At 42.5% G+C, this 27,684-nt stretch overlaps 1 protein-coding gene across 9 annotated transcripts in view; it reads right to left on the bottom strand.

The window, feature by feature from the left end:
• The window catches only part of FHOD3 (formin homology 2 domain containing 3), a 394,706-nt gene that overhangs the window by 315,698 nt on the left and 51,324 nt on the right, over window positions 1-27,684 (bottom strand). The gene's annotated exons all lie outside the window — the stretch shown is intronic.

Here is a 27,684-nt window from a genome sequence, read left to right as displayed (position 1 = left end):
CACATCTGCTGCTGTCCTCTCCTCTCACACCCCACGCAGAATGCTCTCAGAGCAGAAACGATCCACGCTAAGAAGTGAAAGGACAGCTTTTGGCTGAGGCTTTTGGGGGTAGGCCGGGTACTGTACTGCAGATTGCTTTCTTATACAAGCTACAGTCTGTTCTCTGAGAGAGACATTTTTTCCCCCCTCTCTCAAAGGTTTATTTTAAAATAAGCAAATAACTTTACCTGAAGATACACAAGGCTTCCACCATTAGCGTTTGTCTTTGCCCCAGGACAGGCTGTTTGAGCCTTGCAGCAGCAAAAATGCAGAAAGAATTGATTTCAGACCAAATGAAAGGAAGTGCTTTACCACGAGCAACTTTCTCTTCATGAGGCATTTAGAGCTCCCTGATCCATGCCGATGGCAAAGCAAACATTCATTAAGCGGTAGGGCTCAGCTGAGACAAGCAAGAAAAGCCAGCCTGGAATTTCTTTGACATATCCTTCTCTCCAGCATGGAGGAGAAATCTGAACCTAACTTTCCAGCAACGCAGAAAAGATCTCTCCACATAGCAGAGACGGGTCTGGGAAAGCCATTGCTCTGCTCTTTTTCTTAAAGCATTTCTAGAAAGTGTTACGTATCTGGTAAGTGCCACACTAAGTGATGTTTCCTAATGCTTACTGCCCTCTTCATTTTGCTGTTCAAAAAGACTGCCCAGTTCCCAAAGCCCCTTACTCGGGTTGAAGGTCATAGCTGTAGCATGTCAAGGGAGTCGTTTCCCAAACCAAGTGATACGGCATATCTAAAGAAAATAACCTGGGATTTGTATGGTCCTTTTAGAGGACTGGAATCTCAAGAGTGAAGGAGACACAAACTGGGCTTCGGGTACAATTAAGTTAAAAAAAAAAAAAAAAGACAAAAAAAACAGGAGGCTACACTTTACTAAAAGGAAAGATATGTAATGCAAAAAGTAACATGAAATGCTGAGGGGCTGTCCTGACTTCTGCTCAGGAGGATGAGGAAGGGTGTTATTGATGGTTTTTCCAGAGCCTTGTTCTACCTTTTGCCTGGTTCCTTTAGATACACATTGCTAAGTGCATGCTCTCATCTTTTCAGCATCATTTAGAATCATAGAATCATAGAATATCCTGAGTTGGAAGGGACCCTTAAGGATCATCAAGTCCAACTCTCGACACCGCACAGGTCTACCCAAAAGTTCAGACCATGTGCCTAAGTTCACAGTCCAATCTCTTCTTAAATTCAGACAGGCTCGGTGCAGTGACCACTTCCCTGGGGAGCCTGTTCCAGTGTGCAACCACCCTCTCTGTGAAGAACCCCCTCCTGACGTCCAGCCTAAATTTCCCCTGCCTGAGCTTAACCCCGTTCCCGCGGGTCCTGTCACTAGTGTTAATGGAGAAAAGGTCTCCTGCCTCTCGACACCCCCTTACGAGGAAGTTGTAGACTGTGATGAGGTCTCCCCTCAGCCTCCTCTTCTCCAGGCTGAACAGGCCCAGTGACCTCAGCCGTTCCTCGTACGTCTTCCCCTCCAGGCCTTTCACCATCTTCGTAGCCCTCCTCTGGACACTTTCCAACAGTTTCATGTCCTTTTTATACTGTGGTGCCCAGAACTGCACACAGTACTCGAGGTGAGGCCGCACCAGCGCAGAGTAGAGCGGGACAATCACCTCCCTTGACCTACTAGCGATGCCGTGCTTGATGCACCCCAGGACACGGTTGGCCCTCCTGGCTGCCAGGGCACACTGCTGGCTCATATTCAACTTGCTGTCTACCACGACCCCCAGATCCCTCTCTTCTAGGCTGCTCTCCAGCGTCTCATCGCCCAGTCTGTACATGCAGCCAGGGTTTCCCCGTCCCAGGTGCAGGACCTGGCACTTGCTCTTATTGAACTTCATGCGGTTGGTGATCGCCCAGCTCTCCAACCTGTCCAGATCCCTCTGCAAGGCCTTTACGCCCTCATTTGAGTCCACAACTCCTCCAAGTTTGGTGTCATCAGCAAACTTGCTCAAAATACCCTCTATTCCTACATCCAGATCATTTATAAAAATATTGAAAAGTACCGGCCCTAAAATGGAGCCTTGAGGGACCCCACTGGTGACCGCCCGCCAGCCTGACGCAGCTCCATTTACCATAACCCTTTGGGCCCTGCCCGTTAGCCAATTGCTCACCCATCGTATAATGTTTTTATTTAGCTGTATGGTGGACATTTTGTCCAGTAGGATCCTATGGGAAACCGTGTCAAAAGCCTTGCTGAAGTCCAAAAAAATCACATCAGCTGGTTTCCCTTGGTCCACCATACGGGTGATCTTATCATAAAAGGAAATCAGGTTAGTTAGGCAGGACCTACCCTTCACAAACCCATGCTGGCTGGGACCAATGACTGCTTTGTCCCCCAGGTGCACCTCAATAAGTCCGAGAACCAACTTCTCCATGATTTTACCAGGCACTGACGTGAGACTGACAGGCCTGTAATTGCTAGGGTCTTCTTTCTGACCCTTCTTGAAAATCGGCACAGCATTTGCCAGCTTCCAGTCTACCGGGACCTCTCCAAATTCCCAGGATCGTTGAAAAATAATTGATAGAGGTTCCGCGATGACATCCGCCAGCTCTTTCAGCACCCGGGGATGAATCCCATCCGGACCCATGGACTTGTAGGGATCCAGGTGGAGTAGCAAATCCCGCACACGTTCAGGGTCAGTTGGGAGTTTGTCATCCCCACCGTCCCGGTCCTCCAGCTCAGGGCACCCTGGGTCCCGAAGCCCATCATCGGCATTGAAGACAGAGGCAAAGAAGGCGTTAAGCGTCTCTGCTTTGCCTACGTCATCGTCTGTGAGGAGACCTTCCCTATCAAGGAGCGGCCCTATGTTTTCTTTAGTTCTCCTTTTTCCATTTACATATCTAAAAAAAACCCTTTTTATTTTCTCTCACAGACACAGCCAGCTTCAACTCTAGCTGTGCTTTGGCCACTCGAACTTTCTCCCTACAAACACGAACAGCATCCCTGTATTCTTTCCATGACGCCTGGCCCTCCTTCCAGTAGCGAAACACTCTCTGTTTCCGCCTAATCTCCATTAGAATGTTCCTGGTCAGCCACGCCGGCCTCCTGCCCCGCCTGCCTGACTTGCGATATTTAGGAATTGCCTGATCTTGTGCTTCTAGGAGGCATCGCTTAAAGAGTGACCAGCACTGGTGGACATCGAGGCCTTCAAGAGCAGTTTCCCAGGGGACCTTACTGACTAGTTCCCTGAGCAGCCTGAAGTCCGCTTTCCCCATATCTAGGGATGAGGTTTTGGTGGCACTTTTCCTTCTGTCACCGTAAATTTTGAACTCAACCACTTCATGGTCGCTATGACCGAGGCGGCCACCAATCACCACATCTCCCACCAGACCCTCTCTGTTTTCTAGCAACAGGTCTAGGAGGGCACCTTTCCTAGTTGGCTCCGTTAGCACCTGTACCAAGAAGTTATCATCTAGGTGCTTCATGAACCTCCTGGACTTGCTCGTGTCAGCCGTGTGGCACTCCCAGTTAACGTCCGGCAAGTTGAAGTCCCCCATAAGGACAAGGGGAGTTAATCTCGAGGCCTCTCTTAGTTCTGTAAAGAATAATTTATCGGTGCTATCATCCTGGCCAGGCGGTCTGTAATAGACTCCCACAACTACATCCCCTTTATTCGTTCGTCCCTTGATCCTTACCCAGAGGCTCTCAACTTTGCCATCGCCGACCTGAAGTTCCACACAGTCCAGCCCCTGTTTCACATTTCCATCACTGAGAGCAGTTGTACCCAGCAGTTTCCAGTGCCTGGTAATACCAAGGGAGAAAACATCTCCCTTTTGTTTGCAGACCACCTCTACAACGTGTTCACCCTTGTGCCAGCTCTTTTAAAAAGTGCAAACTTTGGATCCTTAATAAAGAGCAAAACTTTCCTACAACAGGACAACATCAGCGCTGCATCCAATTTTAAGCTATAATTGCACTTGCCTCCATCCTAACAGGTTTCTGCTTACAAAAGAGGAGAGATTTGATTTCCTTTGACAGACAGAGCAGCCCTGCAGTACCCAGCTGAATGCTTCAGCAAGGAACCAAATCTGATCACCTCCATCTGCTATCCAAAGCCTAGGAATGCAGAAGTGTTCAAAGGAGAAAGTGTCGTATTAATTTGACCATTTATTTCTGTTCACTCTAATCCAGGATATATTTCACTAGTCTTCTGAGAAGCTAGTAAGGGCGGAAGCAATTTAGCTGTAATAGGACTCTTGAACTTCGCTAATTAGAAGGCCACATGTTGGTACATGGCATCAACAAAAAATAACTCCGCAATGCTTTAGGAAATGTACATGATGAATTCTTACAGAGCTGTTGCACTGCTGTGGCGCACACATGCAATGATAGCCACGCCAGATGCAGGGGCTCATTGAATCTCAAGGAGCAGCACACTCTCTGGTCTATTTGAAAAATGAAAATTATTTCAGAAAACGCAGACAAATCTTCATCTGGCGTATATGATACAGTCTGTCAAAATTATTTGACAAATGAATGAAGACATTATACAAAACAATAACATACAGGCCATCAGAGCTGAGATTTAGTGCCATAAATTTCAGTTAGCTTCCTTTGTCTACACTACAAAATGCTTTTGCAATTTATAAGTATTTTTTCTCAAAACAGTGAAAATAAACAGCAATGCCTTACAATTTGCTCTAGATAAACCGCCCAAGAAGCTGAACGTGGTGGTGGTTACTGTCAAAAGAAACGCTTAAGTGCTCCCATCTTCTAGAGGATGACAAAGAGAAAGGAGGCAAGGATATTTCTACTTTGACTACTGGTATTTAATTGATGCCCTTGCTTTTCTTCTTCTTTCCACCGCTCTCTCCTTCTCCAAAGAAAAGCAGACTGCTTTCCAAATGCCCAACAGCCTCTCCCTGCTGAACGTGGATGGACATACTCCTGTACACGTATGCACAGACCCGTTTTAACAGGTGATCATTTTTTCCAATGTCACTACCCTCTGTATTGATGGATAAACAGAAATGCTGCTTTTTTAACTTCACATTTACTGTGGGAGATGCCCAAAAAATGACCCACCGAACTGATGCATCCTACCACTGAAGATGCTCAAACCAAAGATGCAGCATGTGTAGCCTAACAGTTCTCTTACACAGTTGCACAATAAGCCTAGTATAGTGTCAAATCTAGTACGTAACCTTATCAAGAGAACAAAGAGATCCTCTATCACATGGAGGTGATTTTTGTTTTCATTTAGTTTATTTTGTTTTGGTTTATCACAGAATCACAGAACTGCAGGGGTTGGAAGGGACCTACAGAGATCATCGGGTCCAATCCCCCCGCCAAAGCAGGTTCAAGGTAATAATAAGTAATAATAATAAGCATAAATAATGATAATAAGCATAAGTAATAATAAGCAAGGTTTAGTTTGTTTTGCTTTATAGTTATTAAGACAGAAGTAACGTGTAGGTAAAGGAAACTACTTGGAGACAAGAGGAGAAACTTACATGGCAGACTGACTGACTGAACATGTGCCTGTGCTGTCAGTGTGGTCTGAGAAAGCATTTAATAGCTGGCATATTTTAAATGTTTTTAAAGTATAAGTATTCATGGCTCATCTATCACACAAGGGAAAAAAGCAAAACAAAAGAAACCATCCACAATTTGCTTCCCTCAATCAGAAGTCTCATGAAAATGATCCATGCTTTGTTATCACCAGGTAATTTTCCACACCAAAACCACCTCTAAAACACGTCGTTGTCTAAGGACAGCCAAGTAGGAGCTCAACCCAGATCACCTCAAACACTATGTGCCATAAATTAAAAAACAACAAGAACAACAAAACCAGCTCATGAGCCTCATCATACGTAACTGATCACAGTAACATTTCAGAGTCCTAGCCTAACTCTTTAAAATCTTTACTTACCTGAGCATCTGGAGAAAGTTTGCTCTTTCCAAGTGTTTTTCACAAGACAGACATGCATCTGCATTTTGGCAGACCAAATGGTGAAGTCCACCCAAATTGAGCCTTAGGCTTTGTGCAGAGGTTACGAACTCTCTCATGATGCCTGCAACCATCACGTTGCAATACCATTTCACATTTCTCTCAGCCTCTTACTCATGACTTTTACAGATAGCAGATCGGTGATAGCCTCCAATAAAGTACTTAAACTGATACTTAAATTGAAGTAGAAAACAGAAAAAGAGAATGAACGTACACACTACCGTGAGCATCTCCTAAAATGGGGGGGAAAAGTTGAACAGATTATTTTTTCTGAAAAACTAGACAATTAAAAAAAGTAGTGTGGTTCAAATGCCAGAATATATGAATTCATAATATTAACTTGACTGGAAAATTTTTAAATATCATATATTTACATTTAACTTTAGGACTACACACACAATTTCATAAAGTTTATTTGAAGTAATAATATGCTTGTCACCTCCTGAGTATTTTAACCATCTCCAGAAAAGAATATGAAGAAACAAGTGGCTGATATTTTAAACACATATTATATACCCATTCCTGGCCAGCTTGCTCTGCAGCAGAGAATATATATTATTCAAATTAAACAGTAAAATATTTTGACTGTGTGTCAACGCAGAGAGGAGAGATGATTGTACACTTCTCTAGATTTTGATTAGAACATGGGAGAAGCGATGTGGAAGGAATGATGAAAAGCAGTAAATGATGTTTATCTGAAAGAAATGGACACCTGAGCATGCAACATGAACATTAGACACAGAGCTGCAAATAGAAATACTATAGCCCAAAATCCAGTGTTTGGCAACTGAGGTACTTATGCTTCAACGTGACACTTTTCCTGCAATAAATTGTATTCTGGAGGTGCTGGCAATCACGCATGGTACACCTCCACAAGAAGTCCTTGATGAGAACCTCCTTTCAGAAAGATATTTGGACAACTGAATATCATCTTGAAAGAAGATTCAAACAGCTCAAACGTGTGCTAGTTAATGAAATTTTCCTCTTGCGGCCTTTCTACCAACAGAAAGAAGTTACCCTACTGAGTACTATTCTAAAAATAGGAGGAAAAAAAGATTTCCGTGCTGCACTGCACCAACCAACTCAGTGTTAGTAACAGAGAAACGTGCTAAAATCAAAGTTACGTTTATTTGTTAAGGAGAATCTTATTATCCCTAGACCAAGACTGCTGATTGAAGAAGCAGATGTCTTACCAGTCATCCTTCACAACCTCTGAGTGACATTTCTGGTCCACACGAACACCAGGAGGTTAGCTACAAGTCACTCTGGTAGCCTTGCCTCTTGTTAACGTCACCTAACACTTGTTATTGTAAGACTCCACTCTCTGCTGTTTATTTTTTTAGCCAAGCTTTAGCCATATGGTCTGCTGTCTCTCTCCTCTTCGCTCCCTCCTTGGAGGCAAAGAGGTAGTTAGTGAAAGATAAGGAGGGAAAAAATGGTTCACTCTGCACAACACAGAAACTTTGTTTGGTGCCTTTTTTGTTTTCCTGTACCAGTAACTAGAAAGAAAACCCGAACAATCTGTATCTACTGATACAGGAAAAAAAACTTGTGGTTTTTAAAGCAAGTTCCCTCCAGCACCTGAAGGTAAAACTTATTTTTTGATGTAAACATTCTTTTGATGTCAGAAAATAACTGAGAAAAATCACTGGCAAAATACAAATTCCTACAGAAGACCTCGGCCTGCCCCTGCCACCCATTACCATGCCACTGTAAGTGCCAAGAAATCGATCTGAAGATTTGCCAGAAGCACTGCATCCAGCTTTCAGCTCCACGCAGCAGACCCCTTCAGGGTCCTTTTCACAAAGCTCTGCGAGTCAGACACAGAGCTCCTTGAACGTTTCCCTGTGAAATGCTCTCTTCTAGGCTATATCCACATCTTTCAGGACTCACTGCTGCTCTTTGATTGCCTGCAGGACTGTGAGAAGTTTTCTGTGACCCAGAGCGTGCCCTGTGCTTCACAGGTTCCTCTCATCTAGACACCTAACGTGCACGGGGTCAGAAATAGCAGGGGCTAGGCTCCATAAGCCAGGTATCTCCGTTCAGTCTTTCCTTCTTCTACAGCCTGCATAGCCAAGAACAGAGATGCACAAATAAAAGCTTTGAAATAAACCATTAAAGCTTTGAACCCTACCATAATTCCAGTGTTTTCTGACTTTTGAGGTTTTAACTCTCAACCTTGACCATTTCAAATATTTTCTGGATATGTAATTAGGCATTTCAATTAAATATACTTTCCTGATTTAGTTACCCTTCCCCTAACCTCTCTCTACCTTTCAAAAATGAGTGCTTTGAAGACAGGATTATCCTTTTCAAGTATTTGGAAAGTACCTCGCCTGTAACCGTATAAAAGCAATGATAATAGAAACATTGCTTTGTTTCCATTTTTACATGCCTCCCTTTTGGTGTTACAGCCAAAAGCCTTCAGGAAGGTAACTGTTGATTCCAGCCCTTTTCACGTACCTAGTGTCATGCAATACATCTGTCTCTCGCCCTAATTACCTTACTCTATTTCAATCTCTCTTTCCCAAGCAGTTATCTGTCTGTTACAGCAATATTTTATCCCTGCTCAGCTGACCTGCCCTCTAGCAGCGAGCTTGTATCGAATTAACTCAGCTTCACTTAAATCCAGGTATCCCTTTACGCCAGCCCTGCCACATCTCCTCTACTGATACCATTTTTTCTTAAACAGTGATGAAATTGCAGTGTTCACCTTGGATACGATGGTGAACGTGACCACCCTGCTGTACAGATACACCCAGCAACATGTTCCTCATCCTCAGAGGCGGGCATTCCCTTCATTAACGGGGGAGCATCCCCTGTTCCCCTCCCTCAGCCCGCCCAGTAGCCTCCTGTGTATTTCTACGTACTCACATTTCACTGTCAGTGCCAAACAGCCTACTGTAACACCAGTGGAAGTCCTCGCTGCTCCTTTCACAGCTGCTCCTTCGGAAACCTGCAGGGTATGTAGCACGGCCGCGTCCAGCAGCGGTCTCTGTCACAGTTTGCTCAAGACAAACAGCCCAGATTCAGAAAGTCAAGACCCAGCCACCAAGTCGTGCTCTCTGCCTTCCCACCACCCTACACGAGCATGCCTATGCTTCTAAGTTAATTATTCAGTGGCCACTTAGAGCACTCTCCTGTTTAAAATCAATGCCACGAGAGGATGCTCACCATAAAACAAGCTCCACAGGACACCCCAGGGATAACTGAGGCACACAAACACTCCATCTGAAATTCAAGCACGAGGCCTTCCTTCCTCCCTCAGTGTAAGGATGTTTATATTGATTTCTTTCCACCCTGAGGTTCCTCCAGGAAAACTCCTCACTGCTTTGAACCCAGGATCCACGGAGCAACAACGGAGCTCAGTCAGTGCAAGTGTTTTTTGTCTATACGTGACAGAAGTGACATACAGGCTGTACGAGCTTCTCAGGTGACTTAGAGGAGAATTACTTTGCACAGGCTGAAGATCTGATTCAGCACACACAGCTGTTCCCCAAGTCGGGATGCCAAGTGAGGTCAGCAGTAATTAAATCTCAGGCTGCTGCCCAGCCAGCAGAAATTCGATTTTATCCAGTATCTACAGAGCTAACTTAGCAATTTGTAAATGCAGCTGAGAGAAAAAAAAAAAAAAAAAAATTATTGCTACATTCATGTATATTAGGTAGTAACTTTATAGAGGAGATTATGTAATGTGGGACAGCAGAGGACTGGTCTCAGAGGATGTGCTTTCCAGCCTTAAATCCCTTCATAGAGACTATCAGAAAAGAAATACTCTTCTAAAGTGATTTTTACTAGACATGATGGAGTAAACTAACTTTAATACGAAACAGTACTAAATATTACTGATTTCCCAGAGCACTTTCTTTACAGCGCCTTGAAAGTGCATGCAACTTTTCAAATTAACATCCATAAACACTCTCGTGCATAAAAACTAAAGCTGCGGAGGATTTTTTCTCATGAAAAGCAAAGCTTACGCCTCCCTAGTAGCTTTATGTTTCTGATGTACATAGCAGATTTGCAGAGACTTTTTGCGAGTTTCTGTGGTAAGCTGATCTCTTCTGCAGCAAACGTATATCAGCTGCCCTCCACGCTCGCCATTAATTGCCCTCAGCATGCTCATACTGTTTTGTGCCTCTGTGGGACAGATTTACACGTGAAAACAGACCCTGAGGCTTTGGGATTTTCCAGCAATTTCTAACGAAAATCACAATTAACAAGCAACTAAATAATAGAACTGAAGTCACCAGCATATTGCCTGCTGGCGAACAAACGACCAGAGGGGTTAGTCCTATAAAACTGCAAAGCAGAAAGGACTTCCTTCTGTGGGTGGATGGTCAGATTTTACCTTTTCAGTTTTTACCTTTTAATTTGTGCAAACCTTTCATTCAACAACAAGAAACAATTTACTCTCTTCCTCAAATTAGACCTAAGGATAAATTGCAACAAGATTAGACCTAAGGATAAATTGCAACAAAATTGTAATCTTGGGACAAGCAATTACAATGGCTCAATTTCAAAATTGATAGCTGAAAAAACATATTAATCTCAAAAACTAGAAATATTTTACAAATGCAAGGACTGATTTTCAGGCAAACTTACCACATGTAGCTTCAACAGAAATTAATGCAACTGTTTCATGCAGGAAACTTGGGAAAAAAATGATCAGAGAATAGAAGTTCCAGAAAGACAAAGATGGGAGATTTAAGATGTGTTAATGAAGCAGGACAGGAAAATAAATTCAACAGAACATTTTTATTGGTTTGGATGACATACTCCCCAGTGTGAAGAGGGAACATATGTTGGCTTTTCTTAATTCTCAGAAGTTCATTATCTACATGAAAATTCTCTCTATTTTCTTTTAAACATGGAACTCATCTTTTGTTATAGTTGAGGAGTGTATAGGATGTCCTTTAGCACTAGTAGCCCTTTTCTTTAAATTAAGGCTCTTTAAATATGGATTCTTACCCAGAGACCAAGTTTATCATCTGAAGGGCTTGATGCAACGGCCTTGGCACCTCCACAATTTTCTAATCTCTGGCTAAGTCCCAATAATAAGATCACGTAAGCAGGGTCCTGACCGATCACAAAACCCTTTACAGTCCACACACTAACGCTCCAGGTAGTATGAATGACCTCCTGACATGTCAGCACTCCAGAAATTAGTCATTTATGTCATCCATATCATCCAAGGAAACAAACCAGTTAGGTACTTCAGGAAGTGGCAAAAAAAAAAAAAAAAAAAAAAAAAAAAGCTAATTCTAGCCAAAAGTAAAGGAGATGAGGTGATGGCACCAGCTTCCCTGTGTGTACAAGTGGTGAGTGCTACATACCATGGTTAAAAGCAGCCCCATTCCCAATCCCATGCCAAAAAACATGCCAAAAACCTGTGGGTACAGCCACGGGACAAGCGTCCTCTAGCAACAGAAAAAGTCATCAACTGGCTCACCAAGTCAACTTTCCAAATTTTTTATTTATTTTTTTTTTTTTTAAAAGGCAATTTTCCACATAGTTCTAGCGTTCAGAAGGTTTGCACCTACCACCATGATGAATAAGTGGAATTTACCCCAGGAGTGCTGTCCCTGCAGCATCTCAACAAGAGAGGAGCGTGTGGTAGCAGACGAGTGGTGTTATTTCAGGTATGGTAATGAGCTCGTGCAGCAAAGACCTGCTTTGTGTCAAATTAAAGTCATTACAGTCAGTATTCTTACTGAATATTGTTAATTAAAATGTAGGAGTCATGTTCAATCAATTATACCGAGAAGAAATGATCTCAAATTTCAGCCAAACGCACTGAACTTTTTTTTCCTGAGCCTAGCTGCTATGAATCCCTGAAAAAAGCAGTGATGGTGAACAAGCGGAAAGAGGTATTGGTTACGTTTTAATTAGAATGGAAAACAGATGTGTGGTGGCTAATCACGTTCAAGTCAAGACAAGCCTACCCTGGCACAATGAACACGTGTTAGTTCTGGCTCACTCAATACACCTGAACGTGTGTATATAGTTACACCTTCATTTTCACATCAGAGTGGATTTATTAGGGCAAATGCAGACCTTTCACTATACCCTCAGCGATTCCAGACCCAAAATTATATCCAATTTATTATTTAAAAAATTACAATTCGGCCTAACTGAAGGGGTGCTAAGGCCTGCACTGATCACTGAGAACAATGAATGTGAACAAAAATGGTACCCAGAAAAGGAGCAAAGTTTCTTACTTCTCAGATACTCAGAGCAGGTAAGATGAGCTCCAAGCGTGAAGAACTGCCAAAGGAGCACACGGCCCTGGCTGGATGATAAAAGTGACAGAGGAAATTCAGTGTAGAGAAGCATCACAGGAAAAAAAAAGAAAAAGTGTTTAAACCTTCCATACAATTGTGGATTTGAATTGATTGTTATCACCTAAAGGATGCTCAGGTGATGCCAGGTCTGTAGCCAGTCTGCTTTTAATCTGTTCCTGAGCTAAACTGCCCTGGGAATTGTTTTAAAGGGAATACAAAACAAAAGTAGAAAATGTAATTATAAGCATGATTTAAAGAAATTGTGTAGTGACATTTTTAATAGGGGGAACATTTGAGGTTCCCGGTCTCAGAAGCTACATAGCAGAAATAGAAAAGACACAATGACCAGGTTGATTAATAGCAAATAACTGCTGAAGCATTTTAAGGAAACATCACAAACAAAGACAGTGAGGCTTCCTCTGGAGGAATGGGCAGTCAAGGTCAAGGAATTTCCATCCTGCAGAATGACTGCTTGGGGTGAGGGCAGGACGGACACAGACATCGACCGCTACTGAGCTTTCAATGCAAGGTATGGTCAACCAGCAATATCTTTTTCAACACAGCTACAGGTTACCAGATGAAAGCTTAAAGTCCCAACTAACCAAAAAGAGCTGCTGTCTCACCCCGAGTGCAGCTGAACTGCGGGAGCTCACAGCTGTGACCTTTCCTATACAGCAAAAAGCGTGGATGGTGTCTTAAAAGTACCTGGATGGATTCCCGAAAGAAAAATCCAGAGGGTTACTAATTGCAAAGACAACACCAACAAAGAGCATGAAGCACAAAACTGAAAGAGGCTGCACAATATTCTGGTGAAATACCTGCTCTGTTCTTGTACTGTTCCCTTAGGCAGCTGTTACTGGCTGATTAAGAAAGAAGCAGGGGGACCTTGGATCTGACCCAGCAAGGACATTTTGTTCCACAGCCCTTTCATGACTGACTTCACACTTGCCCACTCTTTGCAAGAGAGAAGATGAAAATCTTTCATATGTTATCCCTCAGGAATAATCTGAATATTTCTGTAAGATAACCCTCTACAGAATAAGGTAACCACCTTGATCATGTCTTTGATCATGCAAGATAACATAAATTAGCTCTGCACTCACCTGCGTTATACCTGTTGGCCATGTGTCCTTGTAATGTATTTCATTAAAGCACAATAGCAAGACAATATATGCACACTTTCCCTACAAACAGCTACTTCCTTAGGACTATCACAGTTATTTCCTATTAGGCTATTACCTGCTTATTTTTCCAAATCTGCAAATCCATCCTGCAAGGACTGGGCAGTCCTTATTATTCTTTCTGCTTAGTTGCTAGGGATTAAGAAATGGTTTCATTTACGTTCCTTTTAGAAAACAGAATATGCTTTTATCATGCTTGTTGCCAAGGAATGCTCACAGAGATCCTGCCCATAGACACCCTATTTCCTACCTGCACACCAGTCACAAGAAGCTAACCCTTTTTAAAAAAAATGTGAAAATGATTCAGCTGCTAAATAGGAACGATATAATGGGTTTCAAGAGATAATGAGGGAGAAAGCAGAGTTAAAGAAAGGCAGCAATCAAAAAAATAATGAAGAGACATCCACACTGGAAATTACTAGAGCTGGAATGCAGAGAATCGAGTGTCTCAATAACCAGCATTTGTACTGCAGGTGCACAGAGGTGTTCAGTCACCCTCTGCAAAAGTTATCAGTACACCACCGCCTTCATGCCTATCGAGTTGAGACAGTCACATAACACAAGATAGCACAGGACAAGGACCAGATTGAGAAAATTGCGCTATTAGGTCCTTAACTGAAGCGTCCCAAATCAAAATGGAAGAGAAATGCCCATCCTTAAGCAACCCTGTTTTTCCAAGATACTTAATTTTCTTGTATTTGCCCGAGACTGCCAAGGAGATGAACCTGTGAAATGTAACCCTAATGACATCAGAATGGAGGAACTGAACCAGCAACCTGCAGCACAACGAGGCATCAAGGAAAGACCATCATCACCAACTTGTTCCCCAACGCATGCTTCGTTCAGTCAGACTGAAACTCCTGAATGCCATGAAGCTGCCCACCTTATCAGTCAGCAGCTCACAAGTCTCAGACATGAGTAGTCAGGGGCTCAGTTGCATGTACTCTTCTTTCTGCCCTACATTAACCACAGGATTAACTGAAAAAGCATTGGAAGAAAAGAAAGACATGGATATCACTGCCCTGGCTGCTGCTGAACAGACAGAGCGAGCAGCAGATGCTGGAGAGGGTGATATGTGCCAGTGTAAGCCAACTAAAAGCCTTCCAACATTAAAATACTCACAGCCCCAGGCAGCCCCAAACACGTGTCTGTGAGCAAGCAGCTGTTTTATTCATAAATTAGAGGTTGAGAAAAGCAAGTTTCCCTGTGTAATTTTGATGTTATTTAACCCAAAAAAAATCATGAAAAAAGAGTGTAGAGAAGGATGGAAATTTAAGCTGTTTGTCCAAACCATGCTTCTGCTTTTCTTTCTGGAGAAAACAAGGCATCCCTGAGGAGTACTAAGGCTGTGATACACTCAAAATGCTGTCACCGAGGTAGGAGAAGACAAGACTGAAGGACAACGTTGTCACGTATGAGCAAGCATGTGGAGAACAGCAGCACCGAACTGTAGGAGCTACGATCAGGTCACAGGGCCGTGGCTGGGTCACCGTAACGCTCTTGGTGGTATCACCTAATGAAGGCAGAAATGATATGCAAAAGGCACCCTTTCCTTATCTCCCAGCGAGATGGTGTGAAAGGGGTGAACGGTGACATGCACAACAGCAGCCCCTGATAAGGTATCGCATTCACCCCCCCGAGCAGGCAGCTGCCCTGAAAATAGATCCTTTGCTTTCCCAGAAGGGAGGGCAGGTAGGGCAGCAGCCTGCGGAGCCCCTCTCTCCTCCTTTTCCTCCTTACTCACAGGAAACGAGGAAAAAGATCTTTCCAGCGGGGAGCTTAACGCTGAAGTACAGCCGACCTGACCCTCCAAGGGAGGGATGAGCAAGGGCGAGCGTGCTGTGCCACCATCCATCCATCCATCTGCAGGAGCAGACAGGCAGCGGCTGAAAAACCCCAAGTGAGGGGTGAGGTGATGGGGCACCAGCCTACACGGGCTCAGAGGAACAAGGAAAAAAAAAAAAAAAAAAAAAAAAAAATACAACAAGTAACTACAGCACGCAGAAAGACGTGAGGAGGAAATAAATCCTCCTCTTCTGTGTATGTAACTCGGCAGGAGGTGTTTGCAGCTCCGCATGCAGCACAGCAGGCGCTGTGACTCCTGGAAGTGCTGGCTGGCTTTGAGGAAGTTCTGGTCTGAAATACCACGCCTGGAGCTAGCAGAACTGTAACTTTCTCCTTCGCCTGGGAAGGGACTTGCCTGCAAACCTGCCCTCCAGGAAACACCAGTACAAGCTATCAAAAAGCACCATCAGGTTCAAGTGCTCCACAGAGGTCAAATGGATCACCTCTTACCCCAAAGCATCTTATGGGAGATGGGAATTTGCCCAGACAAAGTGGTGACCCCACATCCAAAATACCTGCTTCAGCCCTAACAAGGCTCTCGGACACAGCCACAGAGACCCCCCTCTCTCTCCATTTGCTTCCAACTACACCACGGGTCTTAGAGACAAGGAGGGTAACTCACTGCCCATACCCCTGACATCTTTCTTGCTCTTTTTATAGCATGTTGGGCTGAAGGACCTCATCATCATCCCAGCACAACTAGCACACGAGAACAACATCCAGCAGAAAAAATTCATTCACTGAGGCAGGTTAATTCTGCTAGAGACAATATTAGTTTCCTAAAATACAGCAGGTATCTTTTAGGCAGGTAAGAGGAGAATACATTGCTCAAAGCAGCTGTTCCTCAGCTCCCTCTTTGTCCTCCTTGGTCAAAGCCTTTCACTGACAACTCCACCTTGAATGGCAAAACACATCAGATGCTGGTAGAAATTAGGAAGAAGAAATCAGTGCAACTATTTTCAGAGCTTGGCAAAGAACCCGATTTCACTGAAAAGTACTCTCACCCCAGAATGACTACCGGGGCTCTACAGACAGAAAACAGAAAGGAACAAGGGCGAGTACATCACCCTCTCCGCCAGGCAGCTCCTCTCCCTGTCCGTTCCCTTTATGGTCAGTGGAAGGAGAGCAATTCAGGGCAGCAGCATAACTGGGATGCTCTGAAGTGCCCTCTAGACAAACTCTGTTCACCGATGACAGAGGGAGCCTAGAGGGTAACACAGACGCCAGGCTGCATGTCTGGAGTGACTGGGAGGCTGACAAGAAGACAGCATGGCAATGATACAGCACTAAAGCTTCACCTAGAAGCTATTCTCAGACACACACCACAGCTAGGAGCAACTCAAGCTATATGGAGAAAAACAAAGGCCCCTGACTTGAAGCTCCCTGTCAGCTGGATTAGGCTTGCAAGGCTCCTACGTCCTTCCTGCAACAAGGAGAAGAGGAAGGAACTAAGTCCATAGTGTTTTGTTGGTGGTGGTCTTGGCTTGTTTCTGTTGTTTTTCTAAATAAAAGTAGTATAAAAATAAGAAATAAGGGTTTTCAGTCTCCATAAAGCAGATGCAATTACAAAAATTCTTGTTCTGTGTAGCATGGGCCCTCCCCTCCCATTTTCACTACAGAGAAACTTAGGGGCTGTTTGGGTACCTCTGTGTTTGGATTGCTTATACCTCCTGCCTCCCTGACCAGCAGTCTCAGAGGGTGGCTGGAAATACACAAGATACTTGAATGACAGCACGTTGACGAAGGAGCACAGAACAGAAAACAGCTGCTGGTTAAGCCACACAACACCCACAGCACAGGTACACGTCGTGAAACAGCATGACCACAGCGACAGCAATGCGCAGACCACTAACCTCGGAGAGAAACCCCAGGAGACAGAGGGACAGCTACAAGGGCACCCCGCAGCAAATGATCTAGGGTATGCGTGGCTGCTCGTGCACTATACTCACCCCTCGTATGAACCTTTGAAACATGATGCAATGCATACACATGCCCAGGCTTTACGGAGCTCTTCCAAGCATGGGTTTTACTGCCATCTCCCAGAGCACACAGCCCCTAGAAATACTATTGTATTTATTATCTGGCTGTCCAGGCAAAGATGTAAGGAGGATTTTATTTCCTCACCTAATCTTTCTAGATCTGAAATATTTGTAATGTATCAGAAATTAATGAACACAAATGAGCAATGGATGATGATACTATACTCCCTTCTGAGGGTTGTACCCAAAGATTTTCAGGATACTGTTACGTATGATGCCAGACATGCCCATGTTTTCTTATGCAGAACAAGCTCTGCAGCCAGGCAAGGGCTGAGCTGTAAACCCTGGCCCTGGGGCACAGTGAGTAGACCCCAGGCCTCCTCCCGTGCCCAATATGCCAAGGAGCTTTCCACACTCTCACCTGTCCGTGTCACAAATGAGGCCAGGCAGCAAGCAAATCTCTCCAGTGGCATTTGACGTTGAGCAGGCTCCTAAACAGCCAGTGAACCTAAATTTGGACTGCAGAAGCAAGGAACACATCCAACAGTTACATGTCCCTCCTCAGCATATCAACAAGTCAACTTCATGCACTCCTCTTCACGATTTAATAGTAAGACCAGAGCTAAATATTTTATGCCTGAAAGGTTAAAAGAAACCCGAGCTATAATTCCATACATACCAGGCTCATCTCGACCTGCTAAACATGAATTGACATGGCTTGTGACATCCCACCACTTACAATAGCATGCTGGCCAACCACAGTAACTTCTGCTTCGGTTTTAAATTAAGAAGTTGCAATTTTACCTCTTTGGAGCCTGATTTATTTATTTATTTTATTGAAACTTGCATAGGGAAAAGAAAAATTTAACTGAGATGTTATCACTGTTAAAATATAGGAAAGGGCAGCTAACAGAGTAACAACAGAAAATATCAAAAGCTGTGAAACAAAGGAAATTATCTACATTACGTTTTGTATTGTTTACCATACTGCCAATGAAATACTCCAAAAATCCCATACACCCCTCCCATTTCCAGATGGAGATACAGTGTCCTTAACTTCATCAGACTCATACAGGTACAAAACCATAGTGACAACCTCAGTGATCATGACATCTGCTTGTGGCATATTCTGGAACTGAGATGACCATTTTATCTAAATGCTTCTGAAGGCACCATAGCAATACTGTGCACAATAGTACATGTTTTTTCTTGAATAAGAGCAGATATAGTCACTTGCAAGTCTTACAGAAGGCAACACGTTACACCAGGGAGCTGTGCCACCTATTCTAAATCAAGCTCCGTAGTCCTTGGGATATTTCTTTCAAGAAAAAAAGAAGTTGATATGCGTCCAATTTACAAATTAAATCATCTTCACTTATACAGAAATAAAAGCAGCTGCACATGAAAAAGATCAAAAGATATAAATGAGAGAAGAATAGGATAGCTAAAGGCAATAAAAGAACAGCAAACATTACTTGAATTGCACAACGAAAACTTGAGTAACATGCAATCCAGCAGCAATACAGATACCTGAGCAACTGTATCTTACCTGTTGAATTATTAGTGCATTTAGCATTACATTTCATAGTAAACTGGATTAAAAATTAGTGTGACTATCTTATGAAACCAGATGTATGTTATATCACAACACCACCCGCTATAAGATCTTGAGATGATAACAAAACTTAACTGACTTGTCACTGCACAGACTGAAAAAGAAGCAATCCATATACTTGGCTTCGCAGTAAGCTCACGAAAAGTTAGAAAATTGCATGAGTTTGAGGCACGAGTGACCATTTTGCTTGATGTCTTAAAGACAAGCAGACTGAAACAGATGTATGATTGTGTGACCCTGTGTTTCAATGGTATACATACATTATCTTATTTAAGCTAGTAAAAAATAAAACCCCATAAAGCATAACTGAGCATGCATTCCTCTGTGGTGCATGCCAGTCAAGTAACAGAACAAAACCATCCACCAGAAAGCTGAAATCAGACATGTAGTGCCTGAAAAAAAAAAAAAAAATCATACAGAGAGAATACACACATGAAATGTTTCCCTATTTCTTGCAGAGGATCTCCCTCTGCAATTTACTGGGGAAAAAATAGCCCATACATTCTCTAGGCATGCAGAGGTTTTGTATTTTGAGAGGCTTAGTATTTTGTTAGTACTAAAGAGGATACGCAAAGTTTCCTTACACCAAAACCCTTCCAGGACTCCCACTCCAAAGCCCTCCATGTGATGGATTCACTCTCAACAGACTGATACCTCCTTTCCATAGTAGCACAACTCGTACTTTATGGACTAACAATACTTCTGCACTTACATTATAGTAGAAGTATGCTGTACAAAAATAATCATCCCTAATCCACTTCTTTCTTTACCCAAAAACTTGTGGAAGAGACACAGCTTGCACTACAGACGCTTCCAGAATCACCACACAACTCCCAAAATTTTAGCAAACCAAGAGCTAAAATCTACAGCTGAACAAGACAGACTCACAGCATGGTTGAGGTTGGCAGGGCCCTCTGGAGGCCACCTGGTCCGACCCCCTGCTCCAGCAGGGACACCCAGAGCAGGGTGCCCAGGACCACATCCAGGTGGTTTTTGGAGACCACCAAGGAGGGAGGCTCCACAACCCCTCTGGGCAACCTGAGGTGAAGAATAACACTCTTCTATACATCAAAGCTAGTAGACAAAAAACGTATTTAATATTAATAGCCTCTTCAGCATACATGATTAGAGACAACTAGCAAACCAAAGCCAATTCCACCCATGCATCTAACAACATCTGAGCGAGGTAGGAGCTGCATTTACCTTAATTGCACATGAGCAAAAGCAGCGTCCCTCCACCTTCCCTATAATCAAGGATGAAATCAGCAGCAGGAGTGAGAACGACAGCCAAAAGATTTACCAACATTTCCTATTCCAAACCCACAGCGTTTAAGTAGCAGTTCCTAATTTCTCTTCCATAATTTTAAGTGCTTAATTTTCTTTTATTGATTCATTTCTAACAAGTTTTGCAGGGCAAAGCTTAAAATAGGCCTGAGTTGTGTACTTTCCCAAGATAACTAATCTGAACCAAATTCATTTGGTTTATATGCTCTGATGGAACAGGTTTAGATAGAGGCAGAAAACAAATCACTCCAAATAAATTAGCGTTATGGTTGGAAGAGAATGAAGATATATAACATGAACTTAACCTTTTTTTCCTAGTTAGGGGCTTGAACGTGCTGTGCTTCAGTCTGCAGCAAGATTAGTTCAGCTGTCTTCAATACACCAAAAGACAAAGAGAGCTGCTTTGCCTTTCAATACAGAGGTTATGAGGTAGGAAACACAAACAGCTGGAGGGAAACTATATGAAAACTAACTAGAGCTACTGATGCAACTAAGAGGTTATAAGAAACTTTTTTTTGCTATTTTTCTTTTGAGAGAACTACACAAACTCCTATATCTAATGAAATTTAGGATACCTCCTTGAAAATCTGGGGACTGTTAAGAAGTAGTAAAACCAAGCTTGCCACATTCACGTCTAGCAGCTATACAGCAGTAATGATTTCTGTAGATCCCCATCTTAGCAGGACAGCTACGAGCACCTCTTCCCCTTCACACTGCCCAGGGGATGAGAGACCCCCAGCTGTCCCACCTGGGTCACCCGAGATGAAGTTTCACATTAATTTGATAATTTAATCCTCCTTTTCTTTCATGAAATTGAATTCATTAGCACAGGTGCAGTACTTTCCAAACACCATGCAGGTGGTTACATACACAAAATAAGACCAACGCTGTATTTTGGTAGAATCTGTTAATCTTCAGAAGGAAGTGTGGGTAGACTGCATGAAAAAAAAAAAAAAAATCAACTTTAAAAAAAATCCACTTACCAATAACATGGCACTTTATAACTCGTTTCAGATACATACACATTTTGAACAAGTCTAAATTGGCTTGTATCAGGGAAAAGGGGGGAAACAAAGCATCACACTTCATCTTTAAAAGAAGTCATAAAGAGGATATCCCCATTCAAAGACATCTCACTCACTCTCTGCAGCACTTTCAAGGTGCAAGTCAAGTCAGATAAGCTTCCACATTGTAACACAAAGCCTCCCAAGACAAGAAAAGCATCCCACTGCACGCTCCACAGCGGTCCTTTCAAAACTGGAACAAGCCCTTTTATAACAGGAATTCAGCGCTCTAAAGCAACAGCCCACTGCTCACAGAGGCTTTATCTGCTCTACGGCTTCTTGGTTACTTTTGCTGCAAAGCCTACTTTAAGAATTGCAATTTACGTGAAATCCAGAGACAATTCCTGGAAAGCTCCCTGCTTTGTCTCAAACACTGTCTGAAATCATATAGAACCAACACAGGCAGGCAAATAACAGGTTATGAGGAAGAGCTGAGGTTGATCCGACAAAGGAGGCTGACTATAACCATGCACTAGGAGTACAACATAAGTAATATTTCAGTTTAAAGAGGTGGACATTTTGAAGAGTAACACCGTAAGTTATCTATATGGATAACTTTTTGCAAAGCAATCTGATCCGGAGACCATGGGATTTCACTTAAAGCATCTGTGTCCCACATTCTCGGTGAAGCAAATTTAAATAAGCCTAAAAAGCTCAAAAAGGTATTTTTATCATAGCCTTTGCAGCTATTTCATGATTCACTCAAGTTGGAAAAAAAAAAGCTGAACCAATCGTATCTCCAACCACATCTGGAAGCAGGCCCCAATACTGTCTGCACTGTCCTAAGTAGAACTCATATCATACCATTAAAAAAAAATAACTCAAAAAAAAAAAAAAAAGGCTCTGAACTCCAGCATCATTTTTCACATTTTTTCAATTTGTGTGATGTCAGTTTACATCTAATAAACATGTTGTTTATTATCTTCATTTAAGCCAGGACTTTTAGCAAGTAACAGCAAGAATCATAGGAAGCGTATCATGATTGCAAATCTGTAATGCACGTGGGATCCCTACGTAGCACTATTAAACCCATTAATCACCATCTCCTCCGTCCCAATTATGCTAAGAACGTATTTGATAAAGCAATTTCTACTCACCTCTCTGTTACCAGCAGCGCGCAGAACTGAAAACCACAGCGCTTCCGACAAACTCTCAAGGCACCTCTTTTGTTCCCCTTAAATTAAATCCGAATCGGTTGCACGTTTTGCTGAACTGCTAATGCTCTCCACATGTTCTCTCTCCCCAGCAGAAAATGTTTTCTATTAGGAGTGCCTAACGCTGAACAGAAAACCATAAAATGCCCTTCAAACAACCCAAAGTACCTCTTTTCTTGAGACTTGAGTATATAAATCAAGCTGGCCCAAATGAAGAGCTCAAAGGGAAGACCTAATGCCACATCTAAGCTTCCTTTAGGAAAACTTTTTAATTAGACTCTTCCTGGTAGCGTGTTTTGGACAGTCGTGCACAAGAAAGCTGTTTATTTTAAATTCAATAAGCTATTCCTTTTAAGAAAAAGAAAAACAAAGAGAGACAGCAGAAAGTTTTGAAGCATTAACTACAGGAGCTTCATTCACAGTCTCCATAGCTTTGAGAACTCCACTCCAGCCCTCAGCACACTGCAAACGTGGATGTGCCAGACAAATGCAATGTGATAATGAGGTTTGGAGGGAGAAGCATCTGAAGTGATAAAGTACCAATGACATGGGCTGTAGGCACAAGCTTAACTCTGCCCTCTGAGAAGGAGATACAACATGGTTTCATGTTTTAACCAGAACCACGCTGTCTTTTCAACTCTTCCATACTATATTCACAAAAAGACAAAGCATGTTTTTTTCCATCTCTATGTACCTTTACGTCCCTGCAGCAAAGTGCCAGATGCAGTTATTGACTCGAGCCTCAATTTTGTCTCCAGGAAAGCACGCGGTTCCACCGGGAAGGGACTTGCAGCTCAAGCACTTGGAGCAAAAGGTCATACCAAAGGTTCAATGTATGCGTAAATAGTTGCAGGCCCTAATCATATCTGCCCTAATACATACAACAAGTCCACGTAATGGGAAACAGAAGGGAAAACTGTACATGGAAAAGAGGACTAGATGCATATTTCAGCCATGAAAGGACAAATAAAAACAGCTGGCTTGCACTAGCCCTGTAGTTACAGCTAGCTTGTAGCTTCCCTCAGGTACAGCAGAACAAAAACAGCTCAAAGATATTTATGGCCAGGTTTCATAAGAGGTATCAAGAGCAAGATGATGTCAAAAAGGCAGCCCAAAGATCTGCGTGAAAAAGATTAATATTGGTGCTAACATGGCTAGATAAAGCAGATGCCCTAATAACAGGGGCTAGAAACAGCTGCGGTGCTGCACGGCCAACGTTACATCACATACTTGGGAGCAATCCACGGCTCAGCACTCGTGGAAGGATGGGGAAGGGCAGGCACGCTGTAGATCCACTAAGCTCCAGTAAATCTGGAGCTGCCTATGTGCAAAAGCCAAGAGAATGGGCTTATAAAACAGTTATGATGACTAATAATGAAGCTAGATTACACATTTTAACAAGACCCTTGCAGTCATAGACTTGTACGCTGTGTAAGGACCTACCTGGTTCAAGCTACAAACTTAATACTCAAGTATCTACGCACACTGGTGTTTCTCGTTTAGCAGCAGATGAAAGCAAGACTTTACATAAATGCAGGACGAGGCTGTAACAATCCTAAAGTGTAATTTTATAATGAAAAAAAAAAAAAGTAACCAACCAAGGTCGTTTTGTTTTGTATTCCATTTTTAATAATGGACTGATGTAAAGGAGAAGTAACGTTTAATACACCTTGCAACATTTTCTGTTCCTCCAAGCTACATAACTCTGGCCAATCCCAGGCCAATACATGTATCCAGAACTACATATACCATCAATATTAGAATTTTTCTTGTATTACATTGTATTAACACCTAAATCTCACTTTTTTTTTTTTGGCAGAAGCATTCTAAGCTATTGTCATGGGTGTGCCCAAGCTCGTTCACAATATTGAGCGTAACACTCCTAAGGATTCAGTCCCAAACCTAACCTTTTTAAAAGAGGACACAGGACTCCTGGGCTAGGTACAGCACACAGGAACACAATAGCAAACGGTGCCTTTTCCCTCAGACTACCCAGGATTTTGAGAGGAAACTACTAAGAAGCAACCAACAGGCCCACAAAGCACGAAGGAAGCAGCAGCTGAAGCAAACAGAGCTGTCCAAACAGCCACGCAGCGAAGGCACCAAGCCCAAGAAAAGCAGAGCTCAAACTCCACAGCAGCATTAAAACCTCCCTGTCAGAGTCACTCTGACTAAAGTCTTCCATTTAGTTTTAAGGGCAAAAGTTTTTGGCCCTGCTGGGGTTCCCACTTCAGAGCTACATCCTTCATTTACATCGGACTTAATCAGGGCTTCATCTGAAGCCCTGTAGTTGTTAAATGTATACAAATGAAATTTATGGTAAGGCACAACTAAATATAAAAAAGGAAAGTCACATGGCTGCCAAAAATACCAGAAAGACTTTTCCCACAGGGTATTAAGTCACAATAAATCTAATTGAAATAAAAGGCTAAATTTGACATATTTGGGGAAAAAAACAATTGACATTGTAAAATTTAATAATTGATCTTCCTCCACTAAGTACCCTTAACATCAACAGGTGCAAGAATACCTCTGTAATTTTCAGTTATCTAGATTCTATGAGCAAAACTGGTTTCAGCAGATCTTTTCCTACAAAAGAACATTGTAAATACACCAGTTAGTACAAAAAAAAAAAAAACCCTCGCTTTCATATTTGAAATTATCTTTTAATTAGTACTGACATTTTAATCAGGATCAAGCCAAAAATGGGAAAATAAACAGAGCTATATTTAAATGAAAATTTGCTCCTTGATGCTGAAAGTCCTTTAGTCTAAGCACATGACAAGAACTCAATTTGAGAGAAAATAATATATATACCAATGCATTAAACTGAGGTGAGATGTTTTGGAGTGACTGGTATGCAACAGAGCAGAGAACACTTCTCCCTCTCAGTTTCCACACACAGGTTATTTATTCATTCCCTGCCCTGCTAAAATAATAATAATAATAATAATAATAATAATAATAATAATAATAATAATAATAATAATAATAAAAACAATCACAAAACAAACAAAAACACACCACCACATTTGACTTGGGGTTTACTAAAGCTTCCTAAGTCTTAAAAAATACTGGCCTGTAGTCAATACATCCTGACACTAAGGCCCATTGAATCCCCTGGAGAACTGAAGCCACTAATGCTGGAAAACCTTACTTGGACATCTGAACATAAACAGCTGTGCATTTCCCACAATTAAAAGTATAACATATTGGAGAGAAGAAGATGTTGGTGCAGCTTCCCAATGGGAGAATTTATGACATGGAAGCTATTTCTGTACACTGCTTGGCCCTTTAAAGTGATTTACAAACCTTCAGTGCAAGGATGGCTCTGAGGCAAGGGCACTACAGAACAAGCCAAGACTCCTCAGAAGGCAGCCCTGGCTAGCTGGTGTTGACTTTGCATAGTCAGAAACATTTCTAACCACAATGCTTTCCAGGGATAACGCGAAGACAATCGTAATTCTAACAACAGGCAGGTAGGAATGAAAGAAAATAGTCAAAGCAAGATGTTTTTATGCCACGTAACAGTATCTCAGGTTGCTGTATCTCCTGGCTTCTGCTCCAAATACGTAACGCATTTTTTAACCTCAAAACCTAACACTTCTGAAACAGAAGAGACCTAACAGGCAGCTGACGTGAAAGTACATGCAGGATGAAGGAAAGCAACCACTGACAGAGAAACAACCCTCCTGTCCTGTGACAAGTTTGACTGGCAGACACAGTTTATCACACAATGCCACTATTAAGAACTGCAGAGGGTTCCTGACTGCTTCAAATGAACACATTCTGAAAAAATAAGGTACATTTAATACATCAAAATGAAAAAGGAGAGAATAGAAACTGCATTACAACAAACCATGGGCTGAAACAAATACTTACACTGAAAATCTAAACTTCAGGAGGGGGGCTGGAAATTAGAACCAGATCTTGCATTTGGCTTTTATGCCTGTACTGACCCGTGCCAAAAACCCACATCCAAACACACCTCAGTTCTAGGATGCTAAAATCTGGACTCGAGTTTTGCAGCCTGGCTTCCTCTGTACTCAGAGCACTGACTGCATCGCTGCTGCCAGAGCACAGCAGCACCTGACAAAGGAGCACGCTTCCACACAAGAGCAATGACAATACACGCCCAGTAATATGCCTAATTGCCTGCACTAAGCTTGATCGCAAACAGATCAAAACCAAGTAGCCACACAGAGAAGCTGGCAACAGTTCCTGAAATTTGGGAAAATTATAGATTTTACATTAAAAGTGTTTTATAAAATGTCAATGCAGGAATCATACAGCATCTTCTCACGCTGCACTGGTCTGTATTTGCTGAAGATATCCACAGACCCAACAAAAACAAGCTTCCCCAAGCTGTTCATAATTTCATTCATATTTATAAAATCAGCCCAGACTCTGCACTATCTCTGTTTCTCCTCCAATATTTAACACACAGGCTTGCTCTGCTGTAGTTCTCCAACAACAGTAGTAATTGGGAATCCGTTCCTGCATGATGCAGCCTCAAGTTTGCTCTCAATGGTAGGTATTTGAGGAATTCTGTAGGTTGCTTAGACTCAGTTCAAATTCCCATAAAAGCCATTTCATAACACGTCCTGGGGGCAGGGGAAAGAAGTTTAGATGTACTTAAAGCCTGAATGAACCCTCCAACAGCAACAGCACTGTGGATGTAACACAAACTTTGTTATTCTTCTTTTATTAAGGAAGGTGTCTATGTTCTAATGCTTCAGCTGTGATCTCTTCAAGCAAATCCATCCACGAGGTAAACAAGTTAGGGTGTTGAATCTACTACAGAAAAACTGAAAACAAATCAAGCAACTGTGGCATGCAGATAAAGGATTTGATTTTAAACCAGACATCTCTAATATCTCTCTTAACATTACCCAAACATGAGCATGAGCTCTGCCAACAGCACTCAGTGAAACACGCTGGTCTGTAGAACAGCAGAGAACATGAGCTCTGTGACAGCACGTCTGCTTCCACACAGGCAGTCTTAAAGCTCTTGTGACACACTTTATTAATTCAGACTTTTCCTCGTGACAGCACTGTTTTAACCAGGGTACTTCCAAGAAACCAGCACTGCGATAATGACAGTAAGTAGCCAAGATCTGAAAGACGTGAAGCAGTAAATATTACACGCTATTAAAATGCTGTAGCTGCTGTGAGCCAACAATACCTCAGATTTCCTTCTCAGTTCAGAACACCATCTTCTTTAGGCACATACGAAGGCAGCAGCAAGACAAATAATCCAAAATTCTTCTCCA

The sequence above is a fragment of the Aythya ferina genome, assembly GCF_964211825.1.
Source record: "Aythya ferina genome assembly, chromosome: 2".
NCBI classification, from domain to species: domain Eukaryota; kingdom Metazoa; phylum Chordata; class Aves; order Anseriformes; family Anatidae; genus Aythya; species Aythya ferina.
Note: the sequence above shows the minus strand (reverse complement) of the source record. Positions and strands in the feature narration are given on the sequence as shown.